Source organism: Ambystoma mexicanum, chromosome 1p (genome assembly GCF_040938575.1).
Source record: "Ambystoma mexicanum isolate Mex_15411 chromosome 1p, UKY_AmexF1_1, whole genome shotgun sequence".
NCBI classification, from domain to species: Eukaryota; Metazoa; Chordata; class Amphibia; order Caudata; family Ambystomatidae; genus Ambystoma; species Ambystoma mexicanum.
Genome location: NC_090921.1, coordinates 57,771,724 through 57,792,621, shown reverse-complemented (window position 1 = coordinate 57,792,621; position 20,898 = coordinate 57,771,724). Strand labels below are relative to the sequence as shown.

Below are 20,898 nucleotides of genomic sequence, written 5' to 3'. Positions count from 1 at the left end.
TCATATTGTGGACGTACTGGCTGGGGCAATTCGATTGCCCCAGGGTCTGTTAGTCGAGGGGGCACGTCTCCGTCCCCCCTGATCGAGTTTTGGCTGGTGGCAGTGGAAACTACTTTTTATATTCGACCGCGAATATTTCCCTATGGGATTTCCCATTGTTTTAGGCTAACACATTTAATTATTTATTTACGGTAGCCTTAAACATACCGCCGGTTTATATATTTATTTTTATAACTCCGGTTGGGACTTTTTGCCAAAACTTGATTCTAAAATGGCGTTGGTGTTCGCCTCTGTAACTCTGACCCAAAGTGGAGCCCTTTGTTCCACTTTTGGCGGGCTTCTCCACAGAAGCCCTCCAAAGTGGTGCCACTCTGTCTGGGGTACTTAGGAGGGGTGGAGGGGGATTTAGGCACCCTGGACTGAGTTACCTTGGTAACTCAAGTCGCACTCCGTCCTGATTGGCCCAAGTGGTGAGCCGCCCGGCTCACCACTTAGCATGTTTGAGTGACAGCTAGGCTGGGTGAATGGGGGTTTGCTGCATAAAAGCAGGGCTTTGGGGACTGGGACTTCAGAAGTCGCCACAGGACCAAGAATCCGACGAGGGAAGAGCTGAGCCGACCTGCTTCGACGACACCACCCGGTGGAGCCCTGCTGAACCGTCTCACCACTTTTTCCCGACGACCGAGGAGAACTCTTAACGGAGTGGCTCCTTCCCTTGACTGGTGGGGACAACCAGTTTTCGCCTTCTTTCCGTTCTTTGAGGTATCTCGTGGTCGCCTTGCCTGTGCCAAGCACCCCGGCAACCGGAATACCACACTTTACCCCCATACCGCGAAAGTCGGTACCAACCCTTTAACCGGAGGACTCCGCGGCTGGTTTCTTCCCGGGCAGTGCAACGACCCTCTTCTTCTGCTCTTCAGCGAGAACTTCTTCTCCCCTGACCGACGTCGAGCCCTGCTGCCACTGCCTGGAACAACTGCCACCGCTGGAGGATCCTTTCCGCTTAAGGTACTGTGTTCCGCCTGGCTTCCCTTGCTACCGACTGTACGGGGTAGATTTAGTCCCCGGCTTTCGAACCTGGGAGTGCCTGGGACACTTTGGCTAAACTTTCTGAGCCACTCTAAACTCTTTTTTGACTCTTTGCAAGACTTTGAATCTCTAACTAACAGTGTGATCTTGGGCACATTTTCGCTCCGGCTACTCTAAGAGTGGGCCCTGCCTAGTGACTTTTGCTCACCTGTGACTTTATTCTTCTTTAAGCCTATTGCAAGTGTTCTGGACCTTAGAGTGGTGTGTCTAACCTATTTCTGCTTTTTCTCTCCCTTTCTTGGAAACTACTAGAGTGTCATCTAACGTTAAGCACTCACCTCTGTTTTAATTAAGTGGTGTTTACCTAGAGTTGTCTAGATAGGAGAAAGGATTGAATCTACTTTCATTATAACTGTGTTGAAGTGCTTTTACTATATTTTTGCTAGAGTGTTTTTAACTTATGTGTATTTTAAATAAATAACTATATACTTTTGAAACCAAGCTCTGGTCAGTGTTTGCTTGTGCTATTGTGTTTTGGTACATATTGTGTATACTTTGCATACTGCCTAACTCTTCTTGAGGGAAGTCTGACTGCTCAGCCACAGCTACCAGGTAAATCTGGGTGGTACAGACTGCTACCAAAGGGGTTTACTGCTCTACCTGTAGTCTTAAATCTTTTGCAGTGTTCCCCAAGGGAACTGCACAGGTTTCTGCCTAACACTGGTGTACAGCGGTGGGATTTGTATTGAGTATACATTTTATTGTGCTTTAGATACCTTAGTGCAACTAACCACAAAGCTTAGCACTGAAAAAGTAAAACCTCTAACATGTCAGTTATAGAAAGCTATAGTCAAGAGTCCCTTGCAGCCAAAACTGCTGATTGTTTAAGAGTACTCTGTAAACATAAGGATCTCCTGACTAAGGGCAAGAAAATGGAGCTGATTGAAAGATTGTTAGCTAACCAAAGTCTGGGTGATGGTTCAGAGGAACCTACCACTCCAGCAACTGTAGATGACAGTGTTGAAGTTAACATGGAGCAAAATGTTGATGTTTCTGAGGAAGAGTCAGAAGAGGAGGGTGAGGCTGTTGTAACTGTCCCCCCTAGGCCTCTGCCTGCTCTACCTGCTGTGCCTACTGGACCTTTACCAGGTCCCACATTTAGTCCTCAGTACTTTGAACTAGAGAAAATGAAGCTAGAATTGGAGTATAAGAAACTTAATGCTCAAACTGACAAAGAACTAAGGCTAAGGGAAATGGAGCTCAAGTATGACTTAGAAATGAAGAAATTATCTGTTGAGAATGTTTCTCTCTCTGGCTCCTCTAGAAGTTCCAGTCCTAAAAGACCCCGGATGCCTAAAGAATTGGTTGGTATGTATGAGCCTAAGTTGGATGTGTTGGATTGGTTGTCTCTGTTTGAATATAATCATGGGCTCCAGAACATCACAGGAAATGACTTACTCACCTGGTTGTTCTCTAGGCTTCCCCCTGTTGCAACTGATGTGGTAATGGAGATGGGGGAGGAGGATAGAAAGGACTATGAATGTGTGAAACTAGCTTTGATAGCTAGGTTTGGGAAGACCCCTTCCCAGTATCTTAAGAGGTTTAGGAGCCTCAAAAAGCATGATGGTACCCCTTGGGCTACCTGGGTGAATGAATGTTTGAAAAACTTAGAGGGATGGATTAAGGGTTACAAGGTGAACACTTATGAAGGTATGAAGAATTTGTTTATGTTGGAGACTATTTATGATGCCTGCTCTCCTGAGCTCAGACAACACTTGGCTGATTCCAGGGAATTGGATTCCCGGAAGCTAGCTAAGGCTGCTGACTTGTGGGTTGCCAACAGGGCCACTCACAAGGATTCTGGGGTAACTCAGAAGAAGGATGGGGAAAAACAGTCTAAGAAGGACTCCAAAGAGAATTCTAATACTACAAATTCCAAAGAGGGCCCCAAACAAAACTATAAGGGTAAGCCACAAGGGAAACCAAATCAGGCTAGTGTACCTTCTGGTCCCAGACCAGAAGGAGGTCAGAACAAGCCTCCATTCCAGCGAGCCTTTGGCTCATGCTTTGTTTGTAAGGCTACTGACCATGTGAAAGGAGATCCCAGATGTAAGGGTAAACCTTCAGGGGTCCAGCTTGCCTCCTTAGCCTTCGCTCCAGAAGAGGAAGTACCTATGGCAAGTGGAAACTTTCTATTACTAGCTGATGAACCCACTGGAGTCTCAGCTAGTGTTTCTTTAGTCTCTCTGGGGTTGTGGGAGCAACAGAATTTAGATGTCTATAACTCTATCCCAGATAATACTAAAGAGTATTATAAGGACAGTGTCCAGGTGAATGGTCAGGAGACTCCTGCCATTAGGGACACTGGAGCCAGCATAACTGTGGTGGATGAATCATTTTTCAAGGCAGAGGATGTTGCTAAGGCACCCAAATGCCTCACCAAGTTAGCTGGTGGGCCTGTGCAGATGTGTCCCCAGTTACCAGTTCTCATCCAATGTAATGATATGGCTGTAAAAATACCTGTCAGTGTACAATGTGAAGTGCCAGGTAGGGTTCTGTTGGGTAATGACCTCAAAGCTCTTGGAGTTGTATCTCATACCCCCAGACCTCCTAGCAAAAGGTTTCAGGAACTCACAAAACCTGCAAGGGAGAAAACCCTGAGAGGGTTATCTCAGGAGATGATGACAGAAATCACTCCTCTACCACTGGAGCAACTTACTGCAGTAACTACCAGATCAGGAGCAAAGGGGCAACCCAAGACTCCTAGGAAAAAGCCAGCAGCAAGCACTCCAGTGCTTCCAACAAGGACTTCCCCTAGGTTGTCCAAAGTTACACCTGTAACTCCACCTCCAGCTGAGGCTGAGAGGGAGGTACAACCCTGTGTGGTTGAGCTAGACTCTGAGGAAGAGCTAGAAGGAGGCCCCAACCTTATTGGAGATTTGGACCCTGAGGACCATCCTGAGCTGCAGTCTTTACTGGCAGAAGGTGGGCCTAGCAGGGCAGCTTTTCGTAAGGGGCAAAGAGAATGTCCAACTCTGGAGGGTCTCCGCCACCAGGCAGCTTCTCAAGCTGATGGGCAAGAGCCTGGGAAGTATAGGTTGCACTGGGAAGATGGCCTCTTCTACAGTGAACCCACTGAGTCTGAACCTGGAGACTACAAACGCCTTGTAGTCCCACAAGAAAACAGACAACAGTTCTTACAACTAGCCCATGAGATACCTTTGGCTGGCCACTTGAGTTTCAAGAAGACCAAGGAAAGGCTCTCACTCTACTTTTATTGGCCAAAGATGGGGGCCGAAGTAGATAGATATTGTAAGAGCTGCCATACCTGCCAGACTTCTGGTAAGGTTGGTTCCAAGAATGTGGCACCTTTAGTGCCTCTCCCAGTTGTGGGAGTCCCATTTGAGAGGGTAGGGATTGACATTGTTGGTCCCCTTGATCCTCCAACCTCCTCAGGCAACAGGTTTATCCTTGTTGTAGTAGACCATGCTACTAGGTACCCTGAGGCCATTCCTATGAGGACTGTTACAGCTCCGGCTGTGGCTAAGGCCCTCCTTGGTATTTTTACCAGGGTTGGGTTTCCTAAGGAGGTAATCTCTGACAGGGGGTCAAACTTTATGTCCCACTACATGAAGGCCATGTGGAAAACCTGTGGAGTTACCTACAAGTTCTCAACCGCCTACCACCCTCAGACAAACGGGTTGGTTGAAAGGTTTAACAGAACCATGAAGAGCATGATAGGTGCTTTGGAAGAACCCCTTAAGAAAAAGTGGGACCTTCTACTGCCATGCCTTCTCTTTGCTTATAGAGAAGTCCCTCAGGAGGGAGTAGGTTATTCTCCCTTTGAGCTTCTCTATGGCCATCCAGTCAGAGGTCCATTGGCCCTGATTAAGGAGGGGTTGGAAGGTGCTCCTCCCCTCAAGCCAGTCAGAGTGACTGACTATGTGATAGGTCTCCGGAGGAGAATGTCACACATGATGGCAGAAGCAAGTGACAACTTGAAAGCTGGTCCAGCCCTGGTCAAACATTGGCACGACCAGAAGGCTAACATGGTTGAGTTTACTCAAGACCAGCTAGTTCTAGTTATGCTCCCAACAAGGCAGAGGGCCTTGCAAGACAAATGGATGGGACCCTTCAAGGTTGTGGGAAAACTTGGAGAGGTCAACTATCTGGTGGATCTGGGCAGACCCAGGGAAGCTCCTAGAGTCTTCCACACCAACCGACTAAAAGCCTACATCTCCAGACCTGATGTAGGAGCCTTGCTCCTAGCTTCAGCTGCAGAGGAGGAAGAGAGTGAATCTCTCCCTGATCTCCTCAGAGGTGTACCTTTAGATGAAAAAGTTGAAGGAGTCAATCTCTCTTCAGACCTGACACCTGAGCAACAAGAGGAGTGCAAATCTATGTTAAATCAGTTTGCCTCCCTGTTCTCACTGTCACCAGGCTTGACCCCTTGGGGCCAGCATGAGATACTCACTGGTGACTGTCTGCCAGTCAAAAGCAGAGGATACAGAATGTCAGAACATATCAGAGCCCACATCAAAGGAGAGGTCAAGAAGATGCTTGATCTCGGGGTAATAGAACCCTCTACTAGTCCATGGTCTAGCCCAGTTGTGTTAGTACCAAAGGCAGGATCCAAAGACTTGAGATTCTGTGTGGACTATAGAGCTCTAAATGCAGTCACCAAGACTGATGCCCACCCTTTGCCCAGGACAGATGAGTTGGTGGATAAACTTGGTGCAGCCAAGTACCTCAGCACATTTGACCTGACGTCAGGCTATTGGCAAATAGCCCTGACAGACCATGCCAAGGAGAAAACTGCATTTTCAACCCCAGTTGGCTTGTACCAGTTTAAGGTCATGCCTTTTGGACTGAAAAATGCACCTGCCACATTCCAAAGGATGGTGAACCAAGTTCTGGCTGGGATGGAAGATTTCTGCATGGCATACTTGGATGACATTGCAGTCTTCAGCCACTCCTGGGAAGAACATGTGAACCACCTAGGACATGTGTTGCAGGCTCTGAAACAGGCCCATTTGACAATCAAAGCCAGTAAGTGCCAGATTGGTCAAAGTAAAGTGGTCTACCTTGGACATGAGGTAGGAGGTGGAGAAATAAGGCCTTTGCCCAGCAAGATTGAAGCTGTGCAAAATTGGACAACACCAACTACTCAAACCCAAGTGAGAGCTTTTCTAGGCCTCACTGGGTATTACAGGAATATCATTGAGAACTATGGGACCATAGCTTCTCCACTGAATGTAATCTCCTCGCCCAAATTCCCTAAAAAGGTAAAATGGAATGAGGAGTGCAATCAGGCCTTTGAAAAACTGAAGAGAGCTCTTTGCCAGGCTCCAGTATTGAGAGCTCCTGACTACCACCAACCTTTCATTGTACAAACTGATGCTTCCAATGTAGGTATAGGTGCAGTTCTAAGCCAACTGGATGAGAAGGGTAGGGAGCACCCCATTTGCTTCATCAGTAGGAAACTGAAGGATCCTGAGACAAGGTGGGCAACTATCGAAAGAGAATGCTTTGCTATTGTGTGGGCACTGAAGAAGTTTAGGCCATACTTGTATGGTTCTACTTTTGTTATTCAGACTGACCACCAACCCTTGAGATGGTTAATGCAAATGAAAGGGGAAAATCCAAAACTATTGAGATGGTCAATCTGCCTGCAAGGGTTTGATTTCACCATTGAGCACAGGTCAGGGTGTCACCATCAAAATGCTGATGGACTCTCTAGGATGTATATCATCGACTAGAGGTATGAGGTTCATCCAGGAGTGGATTAAATCCTCCTGTCCCTTAGTCTGGGGGGGGCGAGTGTTAGGGAGAATTCTCTGTTTAGGCTGAATTTCCCTACCTAGTGAGTCCCCCAGCAGCTTTGCTGGATTTCTGGGGTTTAATTTTTTTTCTCCTGCCAAGAGTGAGACTCTTTTACCCTCACTCTTGGACATGTTGAAGTGTGTTTTCTTGGTTAAACCTTGTGTTGAATGGGCTATGGGGTCTTTTACTCCATAGGGCCTCATGTATTTTTGTGATGTGGGTCACACAGCACCCTCTGTGCCGTGACCCAGGGGTGTCCTAGGGACTCCCCAACATAGACTCCATACCCTGGGACTGACTACTGTCTCCCAGGGCATGTAAAGTCACCAAAGACTTTGCTAGTCTTGAATCCTGAACAGAACCAGTACAAACCATCATATTGTGGACGTACTGGCTGGGGCAATTCGATTGCCCCAGGGTCTGTTAGTCGAGGGGGCACGTCTCCGTCCCCCCTGATCGAGTTTTGGCTGGTGGCAGTGGAAACTACTTTTTATATTCGACCGCGAATATTTCCCTATGGGATTTCCCATTGTTTTAGGCTAACACATTTAATTATTTATTTACGGTAGCCTTAAACATACCGCCGGTTTATATATTTATTTTTATAACTCCGGTTGGGACTTTTTGCCAAAACTTGATTCTAAAATGGCGTTGGTGTTCGCCTCTGTAACTCTGACCCAAAGTGGAGCCCTTTGTTCCACTTTTGGCGGGCTTCTCCACAGAAGCCCTCCAAAGTGGTGCCACTCTGTCTGGGGTACTTAGGAGGGGTGGAGGGGGATTTAGGCACCCTGGACTGAGTTACCTTGGTAACTCAAGTCGCACTCCGTCCTGATTGGCCCAAGTGGTGAGCCGCCCGGCTCACCACTTAGCATGTTTGAGTGACAGCTAGGCTGGGTGAAAGGGGGTTTGCTGCATAAAAGCAGGGCTTTGGGGACTGGGACTTCAGAAGTCGCCACAGGACCAAGAATCCGACGAGGGAAGAGCTGAGCCGACCTGCTTCGACGACACCACCCGGTGGAGCCCTGCTGAACCGTCTCACCACTTTTTCCCGACGACCGAGGAGAACTCTTAACGGAGTGGCTCCTTCCCTTGACTGGTGGGGACAACCAGTTTTCGCCTTCTTTCCGTTCTTTGAGGTATCTCGTGGTCGCCTTGCCTGTGCCAAGCACCCCGGCAACCGGAATACCACACTTTACCCCCATACCGCGAAAGTCGGTACCAACCCTTTAACCGGAGGACTCCGCGGCTGGTTTCTTCCCGGGCAGTGCAACGACCCTCTTCTTCTGCTCTTCAGCGAGAACTTCTTCTCCCCTGACCGACGTCGAGCCCTGCTGCCACTGCCTGGAACAACTGCCACCGCTGGAGGATCCTTTCCGCTTAAGGTACTGTGTTCCGCCTGGCTTCCCTTGCTACCGACTGTACGGGGTAGATTTAGTCCCCGGCTTTCGAACCTGGGAGTGCCTGGGACACTTTGGCTAAACTTTCTGAGCCACTCTAAACTCTTTTTTGACTCTTTGCAAGACTTTGAATCTCTAACTAACAGTGTGATCTTGGGCACATTTTCGCTCCGGCTACTCTAAGAGTGGGCCCTGCCTAGTGACTTTTGCTCACCTGTGACTTTATTCTTCTTTAAGCCTATTGCAAGTGTTCTGGACCTTAGAGTGGTGTGTCTAACCTATTTCTGCTTTTTCTCTCCCTTTCTTGGAAACTACTAGAGTGTCATCTAACGTTAAGCACTCACCTCTGTTTTAATTAAGTGGTGTTTACCTAGAGTTGTCTAGATAGGAGAAAGGATTGAATCTACTTTCATTATAACTGTGTTGAAGTGCTTTTACTATATTTTTGCTAGAGTGTTTTTAACTTATGTGTATTTTAAATAAATAACTATATACTTTTGAAACCAAGCTCTGGTCAGTGTTTGCTTGTGCTATTGTGTTTTGGTACATATTGTGTATACTTTGCATACTGCCTAACTCTTCTTGAGGGAAGTCTGACTGCTCAGCCACAGCTACCAGGTAAATCTGGGTGGTACAGACTGCTACCAAAGGGGTTTACTGCTCTACCTGTAGTCTTAAATCTTTTGCAGTGTTCCCCAAGGGAACTGCACAGGTTTCTGCCTAACATTGAGCATATGGCAGTTCCTGGCAATCATGGCTGAGTGAAATTGGTAGCCTCTGCATGTCGAGTAAGCTTAATGCTTGAATTTTTTCATTATCAAATTCTCATCAAACCACGAGAAATTCAGGTCTCCGCATGATATGACTTGTAGGTCAGACCATAATTCCATGATATCATCAATCAATTTTGTAATTGATTGAATGTAATGAGATGAGGATATCATGGCTGAATTCCAATAGGTGTTGAGAATTAGTAGATGATGGAATGGTACATTTGATCTCTGACTGTTTTGAAGGATTAATCCTTGCACAAACAAGTTTGGAGAGAATTATTTTAAAATCTCCCAGCCTGATGTGTTATTTATCATAGTCAGAAGACCAGAGAACGGTCGACCGAATTGATTTTTCCCAGCCGGGTTTAATATGATTGAATATCCTTCTCTAGACGGCGCCTCCCGCAGCCATGTTTCCTGGAGACATACTGCAAAGTTGGTTTTCATCGAGATGTTGAAATTCTGAAACAAGTGCCGGAAACCTCTAGTATTCCATGATATAAGGCCATTTCCGTCCTCCTTAGTTTGTAATAGCTAAGTTCTAGTCGCGCGAGTCTGTGTTGAAGGTTGGGAGGAGATATTTTGGTTACCGGCTGTTCTTTCTTGGATGTTAAATTGTTTCCTTAATGCCTCACGACGTTGTTCATGGGTTTGCTCACCAACAGCTGACACAGCTTTTCTGAAGCCGCCTCTTCGGTGTTTTGTTTCTAATGTCAGATCGAATCCGTATGACAACAGCTCGTCTTTTGCAGCAAGCATGGTGTTTTCTACTGCCTGGGACGGGATGTGTAGATAGACCATATCTAGAGAGTCCTCGATGATGTATTCCACAATGGCTATTTCATTTTACGTTATCGTTCTCAGTGACGGAAAGTTGTGAAGCAATTGCATTACATTTCTGCGATTCAGGTTAACTTCATTTGCATCTGGGAAAATATTCTCGAGCCTAAGTTTCCATAGTTTTTGTTCCAGTCTAGATTTCGCAGGCACAGTTTCTTTAGGATTCAATTGCTTTCGCTTTTGCCATTGGGCTGCCGTCATTTTAGGATTTAATTTTAAGGAGGTCAGTTTTTTTTGTTGAGCCACATCATTGTCATCCTTTCTGCTATAGGTTTGTGAATTCTCGTTTTGGCAATTTTGATTTGCATTTCAGCGAGTCTTCTTTCTTTCTCCTTCGTTAGGTATTTCCGCTTGGTGGATTTTTCACAGGCCTTGAGGAGGATTCCTGGCCGAGCGGTAAAGTTCTTCTTCTTGTGTTGACTATTGCAATTCGTCAGACTCGGCTGAATATGTGGACAGATCACATAAGTCGATAACACTTACATCGGTTTTCTTTGAGCTAGTGTTAGAATCCAGTCTTCGTCTTTTATTTGGATTAGGAGGATCTACCACACTTATTTTAGTTATTTCTTTCGGCATGGACTTGCGAACAGGCATACACTCATTATCATCCTGTTTATCGTTTTGTGTATTGCGTGAAAACAGACCCAACTTGTGAGGAGTTGAAAGATTTCTCAAAAACTGTTTTGTTTTATTTCTGACATTGTTCATTTTATTTTGCTGCTTATTTGTTGATTGTTTTTTGGCTGGAGCTTTTATAGATTTTTCACCTAGTTTTGATGTAATCGAAGGAACAAACAGTTTTGCCGTTCCAGTAAAAATGTCGAAAGAAGTAACGGGTCCTTTAGAACTCGGTGCAGCTAGCGTGGTTTGGAAGTTGAGCTTCCACCGCTATTGCTTCAAGTGGGTTGTTTTTACATTGGTCTGATCTAGACCCTTCGTGTGGTTTGTTTGCAAGAGTACCATTGGGCTGTTTTTCAGCTGTAGAAGTCAAATGTGGTTCAGCAATCACAATGATTTCACTGTTTGCTTTATCCAGTACAGGTATCTCTAAGTTCTTTCCTGGGACAGTTATGTGCTTAGGGATGTCAGTCGAACTACATTGGTCTACCTTTGCCCTTGTTTTCGCATTTAATTTCACTGTGCGATGTAGAGGTCTCTCATTAGGGGGATATTCCATGTCTGTCTTACTTCTGGAGAATGAGTGGCGACACCACTTCATGATTTCTAAAATCACCTCCATTTGATCGTTTTTGTCTGTGTGGTCCTTCATAGCAATGTCTCCAAGGCGGTTTTGCCATTGAAATGAGATTTCTGCTTCCCGTTCAACTCTAGACACTAAGTGAACGTTGTTTTGTTCCAAAGACGAGACTTTATTTGTCATATTGTGTAGGAAGGCATTTTGATCTTTCACAGTCTCGTTTACTTGTTCCATGAGTTTGATAAAAGGAATCAATGCCAATGATGTTGCCGCTAGGACATTGTTATGGATTTGAATTCTGGCTGCAACCGATAAATTCTCTTTGGAATGATTAACAGACTCAGATTCAAGATTTGACTGTTCATCATGTCTGCTAGAGCACCATTCATTTCCTGTCGCTTGCTGAGCTTGCTGGGATACTTTAGTACTGCAGTGAAATCGTAGGTTCTCAGTCGGTTCCTTGGAGGAGCCTGATTGTGATTTTTTTTTTAAAGTAGTATCAATATTTTGGATATTCTGAGAATCTTTTTGGTGGGGTGTATTTGTCCAAGATTTAAGCGTGCCATTAGGATCTTGCGCGAACTTCACACCTTTTTCGCTGTTTGCCAACAACATTTTTGTTGGAAGCAATACATTCTGTGGGGCCGTAGAAAAGCTGTGTATTAATTTGTTTTTAACTGCTTGATAATCCGCAGTCAGCCTCTCAGTTAGCGGTGCTTCGCGTCCTGCTAAATCTATCCCAAGACTTTTTCTGTGGTTTTTCGTAGAAGGGCCCGTCAGAAGAGAGGGCAACGAGGGCGCTGGTGGAAGAGAGTCAGGCTGACGTGAAACATCTCTTCCACATACGTCTGCCTCGTTTCGAGACATCGTAGTCTCAGCAACAACTCTGCTGTCTGTAGGGCTGTGTATAGAATCGTTGTTTAAAGGCGGGACAAAGGAAAAGTGTGTTTGGTTTCCTAATCCATTTGGTAGTTTTAGAGCCAGAAGTTCAGTGTCTGTAACATCAAACGGAGATAGAAAGGAGGCGGTGTCAATTTCGATCATCGCCGTTGGCGCAGGTGGCACAGGTAGATGATGATCATTTGCCGCAGATATCGCTATATTTCGGTCAAGATCAAATGGGGCTGTATTTAAGGACACCTCTCCCACAGTCTCACTGCCCACACCAACCAACATATTTGCTTGGGAAACTTCAAGCAAGGAGTCAGGCAACATAGTCTGTGTGGCTCGATCAATTTCATCTCTATGTGCCTGGGACGGCAGCTGCTTTAAGTTTTTGTTCACAACCAATCCTGGGAGACTTTCCGGTTGATTAGTCATTATGTCGGCAATAACATGTCTGACTGTTTCCGACAGGAGTACATAAGGTTGAACATTCAAGGACTGCAATGTCGGTGCTTCAGCCGGAACGTCGACCGACAACATTTCACCAAGGTTTACATCAGCTGGGGCAACGTTCGAGTCGGCATTCAAGTCGGCCCCATTCAAGCTCACCACAGAAACTCGCGGAAGACAGCGAGGCGGACTTGCGGTGGTAAGTTGTACCGGATTAGGAAGGGGAGGAGGGGGAGGAGGGGGAGGTAAGGCAAGGTGTGTCTGCCACAGCAGACAGGCAGGACAGGGGGGGCAATGAAGGGAATTTGGGATGAGGGAGGCGGGAAGAGGGAGCAACAATGTTCGCGCCAGCTGTTGAGATGGAAGCATAGGCTGCGAACGAAAGCTCGGACTGATTTCGAGCGTTCAAAGTTGTTTGCCGCGTCTGCGCCCATACATCAGTAACCATACTTTCCTCTTACCGGTAATCCGACAATTCAATGCCTTACGTTGCCTTACGTTGGGGGTGTCCTCGTCGATGATGTAGGCGGACTGGAGGCTGACTGGACTCAGCTCCGTACTCCGTGCCGCGCTCCGCGCTCTGGAGGGAGTTTTAAACAGGATGCCACTGAAGATAGAAAGAAGACTGAGCACGTAGTGCAGCTCCTCACAATGACTGCTTACTCCCAAAAAAACAGCAAGGACTGGAGGCTGACTGGACTCAGCTCCGGACAAGAATATAGCACTCACAAACGAAGACAGGTTCTCTGTGCTAATCTAGAATATTGAAGGCCACATACAACAAAGCCAGATTGTTTTCAGCCGATATGGTGCAGTCTTAAATTTAAAAAAAATACATGACTCTCTGCCTGCCCTTTGAAATATGGGGGTTTTAACCCCGAACATCTTTTTAACTTGTGCACGCGTCCAAACCCCACCTCACATACAAATACACACGCGCAGACACACACCTTCTCCCCAGCCCGCTCCCCACTACAAACACTATCCCACAACATACACAAATGCATGCAAACGCCTCACAACCGTCTTCCCCGTCCCGCCTGTCAGACCCTGTGCCCAATGGTGTGCGGCAGAGGCATGATAGTTAAGGTTTAGAAAGACCGCTCTGTGTGTTCTCAAAGCAATATTTCTAAATCTGTCTTTTTTAATTTTCAGTCAAATGAAAAAAATACCTTTTCATGCCATACGAGTCCCCACCGTAGGTCTTTTCACAACCAAGATGAACGTCAATTGGTGCAGGTTTAAGCAGGTTTTGAAAGTCAGCATTGTTTGGAGAATCTCTTGCATCCGCTTGGACAGGGAAATTCCTCTTCCCCGTGTCCCCTTGACCACGGAAGTATTGCGGCACATAGACAAACTGCCATGCAAGGCGATCATGCTTGTCCCGGTGTGCACGTGGTAGATTTGGCATACAATAGTGTTCAAGATGACAGTCATGGATCCGACCCACCTGCAGGCTCATCTGACACTCCGCACAAAGCCAGGTGGGAACAACCTATATCATGGCACAGGATTCCAATCATTAACAGCTTGACTGCTGAACAGCCCTACTTCTGGAAGACCGAGTTATTTGGCGAAGAAATGTCAGTTTTTGCAGAGCCAAATCCCCTTCAACAAGGAAAGTTTACAAAAGTAAAATAGATGCAACAGCCTCTGCAGCATTGTTCTGAACATTGTCAAAGTACTGCAACTACTTCCTTTTTTGGTTGCAGTAGGGATTGCCCGCCGCCTCCATCACGGTGCACGTGTCAGTGATTACCTTCTTCAGTTCAGGTCAGAGTTCTCCATCTCTGCTGCCTGACCCAAAGGGTAAGACATTCCTGGACAGACAGGTCTGCATGCTGCCAAGGGAGGAGAACTTCTATGCATTCTGTTTTTAGAAGATGTGGACCCAAACGCTGCAGGGAGAAACCGTTGCCACCCGCAACTGAATTTTGTTCCATGTATTGGGCACCTATATGTAGATGACACCACAATATTGGATTTGACCCCGGCTGGCCTTCAGCAAGGACTACACTATGCTGAAGAATACCTGGGCATGCATAGGTTGGAAAATAAAATCAAGTCAACAATGATGGTGTTTGTGAAAAAAGCCAAGTCAAGCACATGCCCACCTAATAATTATAACATAGAAGGATACCTGGGACTAACATGTATGCATTGCAAGGAGTGGTCTGCTCCTACCAGGAACATAGCCGCAAAATCCCTCCTAAAATCCAAAGGACCCCTAAAATGTTATTAAAAGTACAGTGGCTTCAGACTTGGCAAATGCCTTGCGGTTGATGCATTCAATGACTCTACATGGCCGCAACATTTGGGGCCATGCACAATCTTGTGGCAAAAGGCACATTTCTAAGGCAGCTTGCAGGCCTTCCCCCAGGAACACTTACTGGAGCACTGGGGATGGAACTTGTGGCCTATTTTCTAAAGACCCCTCTGGGATTGCCCGTGAATGTGAATGCTGGGTTATCTGAAATGGCTGCGGCTCATGCCGTGCCAAAATCCAAGTGGTATAATGCCGGCATTAGATTGCGGAAACGCTTGGTGGAGCAAAGACAGAAATAAAGACATAAGCTGCTTTAGTAATCTAAGCAGCTTGAGAAAAGGAATTCAATTAAAGGTGACTATATGGGGAAGCACAAGCAGAAAATACAAAAACCTCAGAACAAAATGAAATAGTTACAATGAATATGAGCACTCCAGATACTGCCTGAGCACACGACACGTTACGTAATTCCACAAAGTATGAGGTCATAGTCAAAGTAATGATGAAATACTGTTGTTTTCATTAATATGGAGAAATCTGAATACAATATATGTGTTGTTGTTGTGGGAGAGACCCAGGCTTTCGCCACTAGGAAGCCTTACACACAATGACAGAATAGTTATTCGACACCCATCACTGAATGGAAAGTAAACAAGGAGAAAGTGAGGAGAAAATAGAGTCAGACAATAAGAACAAGAGACAAGGTTTTGGGAATCAGTAGGATGCAGGAGACAGGGAAAATGGAAGGAAGAAATAATAGCAGCGAGAGGGGTGGTGTAGAGAGAGACGAGAAGAGGACCCAAGACAAAGCCTTGATGGACACCATGAGAAAGAGGATCAGTAAATGATGCAAACTAGACCCTGCATGCTAAGGGTTATGGGAGGCAAGAACCTTGAGTTCAGAGAAAAGGCTACTTGACATTTGGGTCCACAGTAACCCACCCTCTGCTGGTTGGCAGGCTGGGAAAGGTCTAAACTCTCACTCAGCATGCTAAGGGTTATGGGAGGCAAGAACCTTGAGTTCAGAGAACAGGCTGCTTGACATTTGGGGCCTCAGTAACCCACCTTCTGCTGGTTGGCAGGCTAGGAAAGGTCTTAACTCTCACTCAGCATGCTAAGGGTTATGGGAGGCAAGAACCTTGAGTTCAGAGAAAGGGCTACTTGACATGTGGGTCCACAGTAACCCACCTTCTGCTGGTTGACAGGCTTGGAAAGGTCTCGACTCTCACTCAGCATGCTAAGGGTTATGGGAGGCAAGAACCTTGAGTTCAGAGAACGGGCTGCTTGACATTTGGGGCCTCAGTAACCCACCTTCTGCTGGTTGGCAGGCTGGGAAAGGTCTTAACTCTCACTCAGCATGCTAAGGGTTATGGGAGGCAAGAACCTTGAGTTCAGAGAAAGGGCTACTTGACATGTGGGTCCACAGTAACCCACCTTCTGCTGGTTGGCAGGCTTTGAAAGGTCTCGACTCTCACTCAGCATGCTAAGGGTTATGGGAGTCAAGAAACTTGAGTTCAGAGAAAAGGCTACTTGACATTTGGGTCCACAGTAACCCACCTTCTGCTGGTTGGCAGGCTGGGAAAGGTCTTAACTCTCACTCAGCATGCTAAAGGTTATGGGAGGCAAGAACTTTGAGTTCAGAGAATGGGCTACTTGACATGTGGGGCCTCAGTAACCCAGCTTCTGCTGGTTGGCAGGCTTGGAAAGGTCTCAACTCTCACTCCAGCATGTTAAGGGTTATGGGAGGCAAGAACCTTGAGTTCAGAGAACGGGCTGCTTGACATGTGGGGCCTCAGTAACCCACCTTCTGCTGGTTGGCAGGCTTGGAAAGGTCTTGACTCTCACTCCAGCATGTTAAGGGTTATGGGAGGCAAGAACCTTGAGTTCAGAGAAAGGGCTACTTGAAATGTGGGGCCACAGTAACCCACCTTCTGCTGGTTGGCAGGCTGGGAAAGGTCTTGACTCTCACTCCAGCATGCTCAGGTGATGTGCATCAATGTAATAGACCATGCACTGAAACATGGTATTTTAGTCATAGATATGAAAGCACACATGCTTTAGAAATATGGATCTGATTTTGAATATACATATGCATGAGGTAAATACCAAAAGTTGAAACTGTGCTCTTCTGCCCTCTTGTAGGTGTAATGGGCCGGCCACAGGGTTACCCAGGTAAGTGCCAATTTGTATTAATCAGTGTCATGTTTTGGAATGTGGGCCCATGGATAAATGGACAGCATGATGTGCTCTGCTCTCAGTGTGGAAACCACTAACAGTTTAAAGGCTCCTAGAGAACATTATGCTTCACATTAGTTTGACTTGCCTCTACCTGAAGGGTTAGATCTAGGGTTTCTCATCAAGTCCTGGGCCAGTGCATAAGGAACTGCGTGCAGACAGTTATTAGCATCGAGAAATGTCCTCAAACGAGCGGGGTAAATGCATGCTAACCTTGCATGCCAGGTGACTAATGATTGGTCATTGCTAGCTTTCCAGGGAGAGCATTACAATCAGTGTCTAGTGAAAAAGCAGCACAAAGTCTATCGTGGCAAAAGAGCCTATCGCACACACATGGGTTTTCTGATTACTGAAAACACAGCAGCCAGTACAATCACAGCAACCAGTACAATCACAGCAGCCAGTACAATCAGAGAGCCTGTACAATCAAAGAGCCTGTACAATCAGAGAGCCAGTACAATCACATCAGCCAGTACAATCAGATAGCCAGCACAAACGCAGCAGCCAGTACAATCACAGCAGCCAGTACAATCACAGCAGCCAGTACAATCAAAGTGGCCAGCACAATCACAGCAGCCAGCACAATCACAGTAGCCAGTACAATCAAAGCAGCCAGTACAATCACAGCACTCAGTACAATCAGAGAGCCAGTACAATCAGAGAGCCAGTACAATAACAACAGCCAGTACAATCACAGCAGCCTGTACAATCACAACAGCCAGTACAATCAGAGAGACAGTATAATCACAGCAGCCAGTTCAATCACAGCAGCCAGCACAATCAAAGCAGCCAGCACAATCACAGCAGACAGCACAATCACAGCAGCCAGCACAATCACAGCAGCCAGCACAATCACAGCAGCCAGTACAATCAAAGCAGCCAGTACAATCACAGCAGCCAGTACAATCACAGAAGCCAGTACATTCAGAGAGCCAGTACAATCACAGCAGCCAGTACAATCAGAGAGCCAGCACAAACACAGCAGCCAGCACAAATACAGCAGCCAGTACAATCAGAGAATCAGTTGCGGTCAGTAAATTCATAATGCTTTTGAATTCATACCCATGAAAAGCATTATGAAGTTACTGACCGCAACTGCGAAGAATTAGAGTTGATCACTTACCCTACAGGACACCAGCTGGTAAACTCTGCCAGACTGGACTTATTTGTCAGATGGAATACTAACTATTCGTTACAAGCCTCTGATGAAGAGCACGTTCATGCTTGAAACACGTGTTAGGCTGTATAGATTCAACTATCTGCCAATATACAAATTTGGGCCTCTAAAGCACAAGTTGATAGTTCACATTTGGTGCTGTGTGACTGTCTTTGCATTAACCCATTTGTGTCTTCCCTTGATCCCCTAGCAGACTATTCATTATTTATTTAATTTCTGCTTAAAAATGTAGTTCTTCTGCCACCCAAGATCCTCGCATTACTATGTCCTTAGGACATCATAGGAGGGCCTGTCATGCATGTAGCACCCGTGTCACTGGGTAATGAAGGAGAGCAGACTGTCCTTCTCACAGAAAGGGACTAGTCCCAATATTTGACTGTGTAGTTGCAGGGAACCATCCTGTTTTTGCATCAATCTGCAGGCAGCATGTACCGCCCTCCTGGAGGATGGCCGACATCCCAAGTCTGGTGCGGCTAGTCTGATCATGCTTACCCCATGTTTATCATTAGCAGCACTCTGCGTCCTATCATCACTCCTAAGCTCACCATCATACCTCATGTTATTCCATTCTCTGCAGTATGGTACCATATCCTTAACCATAGACCTAGAACTACCAGTTCTCATAGTGAACTTCTCTTTGGCCTATTCCACTCGAGCAACAACCTGAAGGTCCTTGGATCCAATTGTTCTGAAGGTAGCTGAGGCAATATTAATGGCTGACCAGTCACCAAAGACGCTATTCATTTCAATGAACTTGCCATTACCACCTTACTCAAGTTACAAGTTCAAGAAGATCAAATCAATTTATCACACGGTCAATTCTCCATGTGTCATGTCCTTTCATCACGGCAAACAGCGGCTCAGGCCTGCTCCTTTCCATCGTTCAGAGCCTGAGCAGGAGCCAGTGATTGACACAAGTTTACTCATTGAGCAGGTTTGATTGCCATTGATGTTCATGCTTCTCACCTTGCTTGGTCAACACTGGCCACTCTTGTTTCTTGCCTTTTTATATCCCTCCGCTTCTTGATAGACACCATCAAATTGACCTTCTGAGTGTTCCACAGGGAAACTCTGTCTAGATTCACAGGTTTCTGAACGGGTCAGTTTTAACTTTAGCCTAAAGCTTAGGGGACACACTTGCATAGAAAGACAATGCAATGCAGACATGGCTGAACATGGCTGCATTTATTCAACATTTGATTCCATCCAGCAATGTTTGTAATATTACTGGGACACCTTCATACTGTCCACGACCCAGAGGCATTTCTAATGACCTGGAAACTGTTTCCATGCCCCTGTCAAGCTGTAGGTCTAACCTGGGCAGATGTTGCTCAGTTATGAGACCCAGCAAAGTAAGGAATATATGGGTCAGTTATCAGAACCCCCCTGTTCCCCATTCCCCATGGGCAGTTGTGGTACGAGCCAACTGCCCCAGCATGATGGACTGCAGGGGCAGGTGACAAGCACCAGAGTCGCACAAACCCCACACTACGGCCCCATGATATAATGCAAGCTATCTGGATCCCCGTCAACACAGCCTGTCAAACAAATGCCAAACCTAGGTCGAATCAATTGCCACAGTAAGCAGCTAAATCATCAGTACGGACTAAGAAACTATACATTGCCTTTCATAGTTTAAGGAGATGAGCAACTACAATTCAGAGTAATTCATTGTGAACAAATTAAGAACCAATTCTGCATTGAAAAATGTGAACCAATAAACTCTTCAGAATTTTACAGTAAGACATCAAAGGAGCTGTGATGCGCAAGAGGGAAAAACAAATCTTGCCGGACGCAACAGGGCAGGACAAGAGGCTGCTGCCAGGCCCCTCTACCCTTACATGCGGTACCCACCTAGCGATCAACCCTCTTCTCCCATTATGTTATTTCTGGGGGGTTTTCTGAATTACTGGAAGGGCAGTGATGGAGGCAACACGCCATTCATGCACAGTGACGCCTAATGGCCGCAACCCCAGAGCTTGTGGCGTCTTCTCTATTCTTGCTTATAACCTGGTCTCTACTAAGTTTAGAATGGGGTTTTTCTTAAACCCTTGTCTAGCAATTTTCTTCTGGCGAAAGGAGGCTTTGTGACTAAAAGATTGCAAATCATTCCCTCCTTCACATTGTACAAAAGGGAGGGCCACGTTTGGTAATACAGCACTAGCATTGCGTGACACAGAGCACGTGCTAATTTCCGCAAATGATTCCACCTCGCTGATGGCCCTTAAGTTAAATGTGAAGTGTAGCGAAGTGTGTTTAGTGATTACTGACTCTTGGTGCGAGATGACATGTTTAGCGTTGGACTCCCTGTTGCTTTGCACTGGGAATTTGCTCCTGTTCCTTTAGGGAACTACTTTTTAAAACCTACGACACACGACAAAGCACCACAAAGTGTGGTGAAGTGTGTTTAGTGTGTTATGTTGGGCAGGGTGGGGAGGCCAGATCCACCATGCAGAGCCTGCTTGCAGGCTGGGAAAGGTCTCGACTCTCTCTCCAGCATGTTAAGGGTTATGGGAGGCAAGAACTTGAGTTCAGAGAATGGGCTACTTGACATTTGGGGCCTCAGTAACCCACCTTCTGCTGGTTGGCAGGCTTGGAAAGTTCTCGACTCTCACTCAGCATGCTAAGGGTTATGGGAGGTAAGAACCTGGGGATCAGAGAAAGGGCTTCTTGAAATGTGTGGCCACAGTAACCCACCTTCTGCTGGTTGGCAGGCTGGGAAAGGTCTTGACTCTCACTCCAGCATGTTAAGGGTTATGGGAGGCAAGAACCTTGAATTCAGCGAAAGGGCTTCTTGACATTTGGGGCCACAGTAACCCACC

The 20,898-nt window shown here is 46.3% G+C and overlaps 1 long non-coding RNA gene across 2 annotated transcripts in view; it reads left to right on the top strand.

The window, feature by feature from the left end:
- LOC138581600 (uncharacterized) overlaps positions 1 to 20,898 on the top strand; it is a 965,149-nt gene that overhangs the window by 12,875 nt on the left and 931,376 nt on the right. For both annotated transcript variants that reach the window (XR_011304928.1, XR_011304989.1), the window contains exon 2: positions 16,807 to 16,836. This is a non-coding gene — a long non-coding RNA (uncharacterized lncRNA). The remainder of the gene's footprint in view (positions 1 to 16,806; positions 16,837 to 20,898) is intronic.